This window comes from Equus quagga, chromosome 19 (genome assembly GCF_021613505.1).
Source record: "Equus quagga isolate Etosha38 chromosome 19, UCLA_HA_Equagga_1.0, whole genome shotgun sequence".
NCBI classification, from domain to species: Eukaryota; Metazoa; Chordata; class Mammalia; order Perissodactyla; family Equidae; genus Equus; species Equus quagga.
In genome coordinates this window covers 12,997,123-13,008,730 of record NC_060285.1, presented here as the reverse complement: position 1 = coordinate 13,008,730, position 11,608 = coordinate 12,997,123, and the positions used below count along the sequence as shown (strand labels likewise).

At 54.8% G+C, this 11,608-nt stretch overlaps 1 long non-coding RNA gene across 1 annotated transcript; it reads left to right on the top strand.

Moving 5' to 3' along the window:
* The first annotated feature begins 300 nt into the window (after window positions 1–300).
* On the top strand, window positions 301–10,094 carry LOC124230209 (uncharacterized). The gene is made up of 3 exons (XR_006886108.1): window positions 301–4,980; window positions 8,478–8,622; window positions 9,356–10,094. It is a non-coding gene; the product is annotated as an uncharacterized LOC124230209 (long non-coding RNA).
* The last annotated feature ends 1,514 nt before the right edge of the window (window positions 10,095–11,608 follow it).

The window sequence follows — 11,608 nt, the reverse complement described above, 5'->3', positions numbered from 1 at the left end:
TGAAAAGGACAAAATTGTCCCATTTGCAACCACATGGATGGACCGTGAGGGTATGATATTAAGTAAAATAAGCCAGACAGAGAAAGACAAACCCCACATGCTTTCATTCACATGTGGGAGATAAACTAACACACGGACAAAGGGAACAGTGAGTGGTTACCAGGGGGGAAGGGGGTGGGGGGTGGGCATAAGGGGTAAAGGGGCATGTATATATGGTGACGGATAAAAGTTAGACTATTGGGGATGAGTAAGATGTACCCTATACAGAAACTGATATATAATAATGTACCCCTGAAATTACGCCATGTTATAAACCTATATGACCTCAATAATTAAAAAAAAAAAGAATTAAGCAACAACAATTTTTAAAAAGTCAAAAAAAATGTAGTTGTCTTGGGTACCATTTTCCCTCACGACCTGTCTGAAAGGTCACTGGTGGAATTCGACCCCTAGCCCCCACCTGAGGGCTTGATTTCAACGAAGTCCAGTGCAAGCTTGATATCTGACCCCAAAAAAGGCTCTTTACTCCCTTCCTACCCTAGACTGGACTCCGTGACGTTCTCGTATCGTGTTCCGTGGACTCATCGGCCTCCACCCATCCCCGGCTGTGCTGAGCCCACCCTTCTCCAGTGGCACCTCCTTCAGGAAGCCCTCCCTGCAGAGCCCCATGCAGACACTCCCTCCAGGCCCGTCCCGTTCTTCCAAACAGAATACTAAGTCTGGCCCTTGTAGCTCCGTGGGAGGAAAGAGTTGATCCACTGATTGATTGGCTGATGGGTTAATTCGTTCGTTAATTCACTCAGCAGTGTTTGTTGAGTGCCTCTCCCGTACCAGTCACGGTAGCTTTCTCTTATCCTCCCCGCAGTGAGGTGGCCGGCACATTGTACGGGAAGAAACGATGCCTGAATTTCGGGTACAGAGGCCCAAACCTGGAGGAGACATTTGGGAGTCGGGTTACTTTCTGACTCTGCTGATGTGTCTGTTGCCCACGTGGAAGGTGCTGCTGCTGCTTTCTGGTCTATAAGGAAGGGAGGGAGGCAGGGAGAGATGAGAGAGTGTGCATGTGTGTGGACGTGCTTGTGTGAGCCTGTGCCTGGGGTTGTGCGTGTGTCTGTAAAGGGTGCGGCACGTCAGGAGTGTGCAGAGTTACCCTGGTCCCTGAGGAAGAGGGGAGAATTAACTACAGGGAGGAAGAGGGGCAAAGGCCCAGTGGTGTGAAAACTTGGGCTGGGTTTAGGGAGCAGGGAGAGGCTGGATCATAGGGTGCAGGGTGGTGGGGAACAGGAAGTGAGGCTGGACAGTGGGCAGGATCCAGTTGTAGAAAACTCTGACATCACAGCCAAGTCCTAACCATCCCCCAAGGCCACCTCCTCCAGGAAGCCCTCTGTTGTAGACCTTTGTTGTTTTGGTCTCCTGAGCACCCTCCCCTTTGTTTCCTATGGGAGCTCATTGCATTTGGCTGACCCTGCCTTCCGACTGCTTCAAAGATGGGCATGACATCCAAGCCAGATAAACCAGATTCTTCTCTGGGACTTTTCTGTCCAGCCTCTTGGAGGATCACTACCAAGTAAGCAGGATGTGAATTTAGGGCTTCTGGTGGCCCCTGGCCTGAAGAACAAAATCAGAGCCAAGACATGTAGTGAGGCAGAGCCCTGGTGTGTTTTTCAGAGCTACTGGATCCAGCTATGCCTGAAGCTGCTTATACCCTGGAGCTCCCAGTTACATGCACTCAATCACTTGTTCATTCAACAAATAGTTCTCAAATGCCTGCTGTGTTAGTCAGGGTTCTCCAGAGAGACAGAACCAATAAGAGACACGTATATATGAACAGATTTACTACAGGAATTGGCTCATGTGATCCTGGGCTCCATCGGTCACTTGGGGACTGTCAGCTCCCTTCATTTCATACACCCTGCTGAGGCACGGACGGCCATGTCCATTCTCAGGTGGAGAAAGCGAGGCTCTGACCACCCTCCCCAAACCCACTGCGGCCTGGTGGGTCTTTCCATGGCTCCTGGTTCCCACGATGCCCTAACTCCCTCCTCTGGGGTCTGCAGAGGCCTGTGTCCTGGGGGAGGCCCGGCCGCCAGCACCCCTTGCTCTGATGGTCAGACTGGCAGCCCCTGAACCGAGACCCCCACAGCCCAGAAGCCCCTCTGCAGAGCCACTGCAGCCCCTAGAAAACATGCTGGCCGGGAGGGCCTTCAGCCCGGCTCCCACCCCGACTGGAGCTGGGAGCTCCCTGGACGTGGCCCTGCCAGGGCTCCCACCCCCTCACCTGCCCTGCTCTGCGCCCTGCGGCTCCTGGGGCCCATCCTTCTCTGTGGTTCCAAGGGCCACCGTCCACTGCCCCTGGTGGGAGCTGCCGCCAGCCTGCGCAGCCTGGATTCTAAGCTGGAGTTTGAAATCGGTGATTTGGTGCAGATTTTGACTTCTCAGCTCAGCTGTGAGCTTGTCAGGGCAGGGACCCAGTTCCAGGTTCTTCTTCGCCTCTCTTAACCCCGGGAGACTTCGTGGCCCGATCAGTGCTCTCAGAGGGGGTGTATCGGTTCCCCGCGGCTGCCGTAACAAATTACCACACCTCGACGGCTTAGAATAATGGAAATGTATTCTCCCCGGTTCTGGAGGCCACCGTCCGGCATCAAGGCCGGGTTGGCTCCTCCCTGAGCTCTCTGCCAGCTTCCAGGGCCACCCGCTGTCCTTGGTTTATGGCTGTATCCCTCTGATCTTGGCCTCGTCTTCACATGGGCCCCCCCGCCGTGTGCCTCTGTGTCTCCTTTTCCGTCTCTTCTGAGGACGCTGTCATTGGATTTAGGGCCCAGCCAACATCCAGCCTGATCTCATCTCGAGACCCTTAATTTGGTTACATTGGCAAAGACCCTATTTCCAAGTAAGTTCCCGTTCACAGGTAGTGGGGGTTAGGATGGCAACGTGGCTTTCTGGGGTCACCCATCAGCCCAGTGCAGATGGGAAAACACAGGCCCAGAGGAGAAAGGACTTGCTGGGGACCCCACAGCGCCAAGGGCAGCCAGGGGCCTGCTGCTCTCCTGAAACGGGGTTGGGTCTCTCTCTCAGCGCACGCTGCCCATCTCCGGAGTCCCTGGGAAAGCCCTCGGTGGAAGCCATCTGGAGACTGTCTGGGCTCCGGGGAGCCTACCCTTTCCCGCACGGAAAGCCCAGAATGTGGTCATAGAAGGGAGTTTCCTTCTTGGGTTGGCTCCCTGCCTGGGGCCCTGGCTGCCGTGCAGGCCCCACTCTGGGGATGAGTCCAATTCACGCCTGCCCGGAGCCCCTGCTCCCGTCCCCTGCTCTGAGGAGGCCAAAGGTAGCTCTGGACACATGGGGACAGGAGAGGAGCGAGGTCCCCCTGACCTTGGGCTGCTTTCTTTCCAGGAACCACTCCTGCCTCTTTGGGGAGAGCGGGGAACGCAGCTTGGGACTTAGACTGATGGATCTGACTCTGTATCCTCAGCTCTCAGAGGCCCAAGGCCTAGTGCTTAGGATTCGGGCCTCAGAACCCAGACACGGGCTCAGGCCCCAGCTCTGCCATGTGCGGAGCGTGTGGCCTTGGCCCAGCAATTTTCCTCCCCTAGTCTCACGTTCTTATTGATAAAAGAGGGACAACAGCAGACCGATCTCCTGGAGCCATTAGAAGAATCAGCCCCAGCGCCTGAAGCCATCGTCACTTCCCTCGTGGGATCAGGAGAGACGGCTGTTGTCACCGTGTGAGATCCATGGGTGCCTCTGACCATGAGCTCAGGTCACGGATAAAGTCAGGTGTCTGCTGTGATCAAATTACTAGGACTTCCAGCCCCCAGCTCTTCCGTGCTGGAAGGTTCTCTCTTCTTCCCAGGCATCCTGCTAGTGCCAGTCAGCCCCCCGGGTTCGCTTTTCTGTGCACATCGCAGTTCAGGTCCACACCTGGGGGCTGGCCTCCGCCGTGTGGAGCCGGTGCTGGTTGGAGAACTTCCGAGAGAAAGAGGCAGAGGGTCAGCAGCGGTCTGACGCCACACGCCTTCCGTGCCGGTCAGGACTGTGAGACAGAAGAGGCCTTTTCTTAATAAAATAACCTAAGATCAGGCCCTAAGACCTGTCGCGAGGCCGAATCTTTCTTCCGATGTGCGATGCCGTCCCCACGGCGTTCAGAGCGCAGGTCAGCAGTCCAGATCCGAGGGCCAAGCTGCTGGCGAGGGCCACGGGGGTCTGGTCTCCTTAGCGATGTGCTCAGGGCGCAGATCATGGGCAGGAAGGAGCAAGGGCCCGCTCCCTCCCTCCCACAGGACTTCTTGTCTCTCCCTCTCCAGCGCCCCTTGTGCTCTGCGTGACCCAGCATGAGATGGGGGTTCTGTGTCAGGCCAAACACTTGTCTCCTTTCCCATGGACTTCTAGAACCTAAGGTTTGAGAGTATGAGACTCTGGAACCTTAAGCACTAAGTGGTGGGGACATCTCGGCAGCCGAGCTGTGGCCCGCTCCAGGCGCCGCCTTGGGTCTCCCTCTGCCAGCACCTCCTCACAGCCGTGTTAGAGAACCCAAACCCACAGACAGAAAGGGCTGGCGGCGTCATCCTTACTGACAAGGTCACAGGGACCCCGAGGAGATGATCTTGACTGCGCATTCGCCCGGTTTGCTCTGCCGCAGTCCCACGGCTGGCCAGTCCTCGCTCCCTGTGCCCTCCGACCTCTCCCCGGCTGCCCACCTCCTCCATCACTGGGTCCCGTGCTTGTCCCGAGGCCTGAGTCTACTGCGCCATCTGCCCGCTCTGCTCACGGAGGACAGGCCAGTCTATCGCCAGGCCTGCTCCATCCTCTCAGGAGTTCCGGTGTGTGACATTTTCTCCATCTCGCTAGATTGGAAGCACATGTACCTCGAGCCGTGGAATTTAGGTCACTTGGGTCCAGCAGCAGTTCACTGCACTAGGAGCTGATCACCAAGGAGAAAAGATGACACAGATGCAGGCCCGGCCCTGGCGTCACCGAGTGGTGAGTATAAAAATGGGACCATTCGCAGCCAGTGCAGGAGTCCCGTCTCCTCTGACGCCGAGCCCCATTAAAGTGAGTCTCCCCCTGGATGAGGTGGGGGCCTCACGGGAGAGCACGGGAGAGACCCACAGACATTTTCTGTGGATGGCCTTCTCGGGGGGAAGGGGCGGTCCGAACAAGCAATCGATGGGGTTGAGGAGAGGATAAGGCTTGGATCCAAAGCAAAACAAAATCACCCAGGGCACCAAATCCTCAAGGGTTTTCGGTTCCTAGTATCTCAGAATCACAGAATGTGAGATTCTAAGGACCAGGGAATCGTAGCTGAGAAAAGGAACCCCGCTCATCCAAAGGCTTCCCTCATTTCACAGGTGGGGGCGGGGGTCTGGCGGTTTCAGGGGTAGCCCCCCACATTCCGCATTCATTCCTGGATGCTGGGGCTTCTCCCTGTGGAAGACGCTCCCTGCAGTGATGGGTCACGGGGGCCCCCTGGCCAGCCAACTAGAACCCAATTGCCCATCCATGCAGGGGAAGCGGTGTGTCCACAGCCACGGCAGGAGGGAGCAGAACTGGTCCACTGGACCCAGCCAGGCTCAGTGGCCTCTGGACTTTCCCCCTTGGCCACAGCAGCACTTCCTGGAGCCACCCCCAGCAGTTTCTTGGACATATAAATAAAGACTCCGGCTGAGACAACATCAGCGGAGCAGGAGGCAAGTTCTGATGCTAGAGGGACTGACTCTCTGCAAGCAACGTGGGAGGATGCCCATTGAGCATCTTTTCCCAAAGCCCAAGTCCAGAGAGTCCAGCAGACATCCTGAAATCGATTCTTCTGTTGGTGAAGAGTAGGGGGCTCAGCCAGGGTTCTGCAGACCCAGAGGGGGCCCAGATCCCCCACCCCAGGGGATGGGCTGCTTAGGAAACCAGCCGCTTTGCAAAACACTATCCAGATGGCCCCTGGGCCAAATCAGCAGCAGCCTGCTCTTTGACACCTGACCTCCTCACAGAGGACAATCGCTGGTCAATTTGTCCAGAAAAGCACCCCCTTTACTCAGGCCTTGTTTCTCCCTCCCCTCCAACCTCACGGTTCAGGTGAGGACTTCCAGAAACAGTACACTGCTTTCGCCGTGGGAGAGGGACAGGGGGCTCAGAGACCCACACTCCCCTGCCCACAGGGACCAGTGGGACCTGGGACGCAGGTGAGCCCAGACAGATCTTCCCAAGGAATCTTCTTCCCGGATCTAGTGGGGAAAACACTGTTACAGCTACAATCCAGGAACCAGAAGGACATGAACTGGAACAGGCTTGAAGCTCTGTTCCCTCTGTTATGAAAAAAGCCCACCTATGCTGGGACTGAATGAGGCTGGTACCCCGAGAGGAACGCAGAGTTTGGGGGAAAGGAGAGAGAGAGAGAATGGGACCGATCACGTGTGATGGGGTCCTGAATCTCAGGACCTTAACTCCATGCGGGTGTATGTGTGTTACGATTATATATATATGATTTTCATGAAACAATGCTTGTACCCTCCTTATGTAGGATACATTCTGATGCTTTCCATTCTCTTTCATTTCATTTTCTTTTACTACTAATTGAGACTCACTAAATTAATTTTGTGACACTCCAAAGGATTATGACCTGCAGTATAAAAATGTCTGAGCTGGCTTAATAGCCGATAAATCCCCATTTTTCAATGCTAGTTCAAGTTAGGTTTGTCACAGGCAACCCTAGAAAATGCTAACGAAATTCACCCCCTGCAAGCCCTTTGTCTCAGGTTCCAGCCCTGCCCGCCCCCTCGCCTGGCCAGGCCGCCCCAGGAGCGCAGTTTGCAAACTCGCTTATTCATTCATCCACAGAAGCGTGCTGTGGGCTTGTGGGGTGTGCGTTAGTGGAAGGGGAACTGGGAGTCAGACCTCGGTTCTAACCCCAAACGTGGCCCTGAATAGTGGTGTGAGACAGTGAGCCCTTGAACCGCGAGTCCTGTGTATATAAAAATGATAACGATGACAAGGGTCCCTGGTGACCATCTTTACTGTTGTCGAGATAAACTCATTCGGTCCTTTCAAGAACCCTGGGAAGCAGGTGAAAGGGCGCTGGAGGATTATGTGGATAAGCAGAGGGGCCTGGACCCACTGGTCACTTCTCTGCCCTGTGAGGTCCCCTTTCCGGCTCCATGGTGGACTGAGCTCCTGGATCCCTGGCGGCCTCTGGGCAAAGCTCCTGGGGTGGGGATGGAACTTTTGTTGGCTGCGTTTGGCAAATCCGTGCTCCCTGAGCAGCATTTGCTCAAACTTCCCCTAAACGCTGTAGCCAGGGAGAAGGGAAGAGATTCCCAGAAGCCAAGAATTTCAGGGTCAGAGGACTCCAGGCCCCTTCCCCATCCCTCGTGACTGTCACTGCCTGAGCAGGTATCTTCAATGGAGCGTCACAGGATGCCTTTCTGGGCCCGTGAGCATCGGACCATGGTTTGGGGTTATCAGAACCACGGGCCAAAAGCGCTCTGGCCTGAGTGGCCCGGCTGGGGATTGAGGCGCGCTGCCTTCTACGCTGTGCCGGGCGGGCAGGCGGGCAGGGGAGCTGGCGGCAGCTCTGGGGGCAGGGGCTCCTGTGTGCACCTGGGCCCTCACCTACAGGAGATCTCGGAGAGCAAAGAGCAGCGTGCCATCTGGGAGATTCACATCAAATTGACCATCTTCACCATTTTTAAGTGTGCCGTTCAATGGCATTATTACATTCACGTTGTTGTGCGCCCAGCACCCCCATCCATCTCCAAAACTCTTCTCATCTTGCAAAACTGAAGCTCTGTCCCCACTCAACAATAACCCCCCAGCCCCCCTTCCCCTAGTCTCCTAGCAACCACCAATCTGCTTTCTGTCTTCGTGAACTTACCTGTGCTAGACATTTCACATAAATGAAATCATAGACTATGTGACCTTGGGTGTCTGGCTTTTTTCTCTTAGCATAATGTCTTCGGCTATTGTGAATAAGCTGCTATGAACGCAGCTAGACAAATCTCTGAGAGGCTGCTTTCAACTCTTTTGGGCAGATACCCAGAAGTGAAATTGTAGCATATATTGATACTCTATTCTTTTTTTTTTTTCTTTTTCTCCCCAAAGCCCCCCGGTACATAGTTGTATATTCTTCGTTGTGGGTCCTTCTAGTTGTGGCATGTGGGACGCTGCCTCAGCATGGTTTGATGAGCAGTGCCATGTCCGTGCCCAGGATTCGAACCAACGAAACACTGGGCTGCCTGCAGCAGAGCGTGCGAACTTAACCACTCGGCCACGGGGCCAGGCCCAATACTCTATTCTTTTAATGGCTGAATAATATTCCATCGTATGGATATGCATTTTATTTATCCAATCTTCCATCGATGGTGTGTTGACCTTTTTTTTTCTTTTTGCTAGGAAAGATTTGCTCTGAGCTAACATCTGTTGCCAACGTTCCTCTCTTTTATTTTTTTCCTCCTCAAGCCCCAGGACATAGTTGTATATTCTGGTTGTAGGTCCTTCTAGTTCTTCTATGTGAGGCACCACCACAGCCTGGCTCCTGACAGACAGGTGGTGTGGTTCCATGCTCGGGAGCTGAACGTGCGCCACCAAATCTGAGCACACCCAACTTTAACCACTAGGCCATCAGGCCTGGCTCAGGTATGTGTACTTTTTAAGGAACTGTTGACCAGAGCAGCTGCCCCATTTTACTTTGAGCTGGCTTTTAAAAATTTTTTTAAATGTACCATCTTAACCAGCTGTACAGTTCAGCAGCACAAAATACATTCACGTTGTTGGTGAGCTGCCCTTTCTGACCTCCCGAGCCATGAGGCAAATAGGGGAAAAAAGAGGATTATGTTGTTGGCACAAGTGGCCGCCTGTGTTCATCAAAGGGAAGCAGCCTTGCCAGTATGCACCAGGTGCGGGGCGGGGTGGATCCACGCATCATGCCCCATCATGGCTGGAGAAAGGCTGCTGGAAGGCTCCCACCACCTGATTCTGGACCATGTGAAGGGCAGGGTCTTCCCCGAAACAAGGACTCCCACCTGCTGAGGAGCTGGCTGAAGGCAAGGGGAGAAAGTGACAGGCAATGGAGGAGGGAACTCATGAAGACCCGCTATGCCCTTGAGCTAAAACTTGCAAAGCCTTTGGAACGGTCCCTGGCACATGGCATGCACTCAGTAAATTCTAGCTATAACGAGTGCTACTAATATTATTATGAATGTTTCCCCAAACTGGTAATAATAACATTAATGTTAATTTCAGAAAAAGATTATAACCAAAAGATTGTAACTCCTTGCTTGGTGTGTTGTGGGATAGCTTTTCAGAATTTTCCTTCCTTCTCTTCCTCATCCCCTTTCCTCTCTGAGTGCTGGTCAACTTTCCCCCTCAGGTCATAGATTCAAGAATGTCAGCAAAGTTGGTGATAGAAGAAGAGAAGGCCAGAGGTCAGGATTCAGAGCCCAGCACTCCCCTGGGTGGCTCCACGGCCTTTGGACACAGTCACTGGGCAGGACTGAGGACTCTGCCCTTGGAGAGGAGTGGAAACCTGTGGTGCTTTGTCAGGGATGTCGCATCGCATGAGGAAGGCATTTTTTAACCCTATTCCAAGAAGAAGGGTGGGCGTGTGTGTGCGCGTGTGTGTGATGGGTAAAGGATGGGATGCAGTGGACACATGTGGCTTCCGCCTGCCCAACACCCTCTCTGGGCCTTTTCTGGGAACAACGCCCCCTTCGTTGGGTAACTGCCTCTCCTCCACCCACGGGGTTCTGGTGAGTGTGTTAGCCAACAGCCCTCACCTTCACGCCCACCACCCTGTTACGGTCTGAATGTCTGTGTCCCCCCACAACTCACGGGTTGGGATCCTGCACGCAGTGTGGTGGGATTCTGAGGCGGGGTCTTGGGGAGGTGATCAGGTCATGAGGGGGGATCCTCCATGAATGGGACTAGTGTCCTTCTCAGAGACCCCACAGGGCTCCCTGGCCCCTTCACCGTGTGAGGACATGGTGAGAAGTGGACACTGCAACCCAGAGGAGCACTGTCACCAGAGCCCTCCCATCTGGCAGCCTGACCTTGACCTGCAGCCTCCAGAACCGTGAGAAATAAATGTTTGTTGTCTATGAGCCACCTAGTCTGGGACATTTTGTCACAGCAGCCAGAATGGACTAAGACACCCCCAAAACATCGGAGGGGGCACTTGACGTCAGCTAGGTCAACTGGATTCTCTCACAGGAACGTGTAACTGGAGGGGATGAGAAGGGACAGGTGGCTGAGCCCCTGATGGGGACAGCTCGAGAGTGGTCCCCAGAGCTCCCTCCCAGACCTGTGGTTCAACCCTACCTTGGAGGCGGGAGCTGCTCCAGGGGCCTCCCGAACAATGTTGACGTTCAAATCAGCCAGTCCATCTCTATCTCTTGTATTCAAAGAACTTAATAAAATCACAGCTCCAGGCCACCCGAGGAGGTGTCTGTGTGGGGGTGACAAGATGGTTCTCACCTCCAGCAATCAGACCGATTAAACAGGTACTCCTCCCACCCATCCTCGTTTGGGTTACAAGTGAAAACGCTGTTTGTTAACAGTAGGAATTCTCTAGGCCTTTGACAAGTGTAACAGGGATGTTTTTGAAACACCTTCCAACGCATGGCTTGCCCTACAGAATTTGTAAATGGTCCCACCTCCTCCAACCCCTTTCACCATTGGCGAAACCATGGTGGTCAAGCTCCCGAGGAAGAAGAACAAAGGAGAACAAGTCCTTAGGGGAGGGGAGGGGCTGGGACCTGTGGTAGTGCCCACAGAGAGGGTGTAGGGAGAAGCCTTCCGGGATGGGAGGGACAAGAACGAAGTCAGAGGGTGTCCTCCCAACCCCAGCCTGCTCAACTCTGGCAGAAGGGGTACAAAAACTCCCAGGTGGAGAGAAGGCAGCTAGGAGCTGCGAGGGTTGGGGCAGGAGCAGGAGACGGCCTCCTGGAGCAGAGAAGAGCCCGTGGCTGTTTAGGTGGAGAGGGGCGGAGACATCCACTAGGTCCCCTGCCCCTGTCCCTGGGCTGGGGCTGAGGGCACAGGACCTCAGAGAGAGATGGGAGCCTGTTCCCAGGGTGGGCGGGATGCAGGTGTGGCTGGAACCAGACACCTGCAGCTCACACAGCCAAGGTGGCACCACCAACCTAGGAGAGAGCGGCACCGGGCGGACTCCAGCAGCTGGAGGCAGTGGGCGTCCAGTCGGGGGAGGACTCCGGAGGATCCACACAGGCACCCACACCCAGAGGCCATCCTGGGGCACAGCAAACTTTCAAGAGGAGAGAAACAGCTCTGATAGAAAAGCTGAACCTGAATTTGCCTGAACAGTCACCCCTTAAATGACTGGCTTTACCCGAAAGAGTGCTTTCAACCGCAAGCGCCTCAGTCTCTGGCTGGCAGCTGGTCCCATCCAGCCAGTGGGGCCCTGAATGGCAGGCAAGGTTCAGGAGATGAAGCCTCTCCATCCTCGGGCTCATCTGAGTTCCAGGGCCCCCTTCTCCATCTCCCCACGTAGGCAGCCTTCCCTGCGTGTGACACACTGCTTTGGTCACCCAGCACCTCCTGGGGCTACTGTCTCACCAGCACAGCCATGGGAAACTCCAGCCCTGGGCCAGTGGCCGGCTGGTCT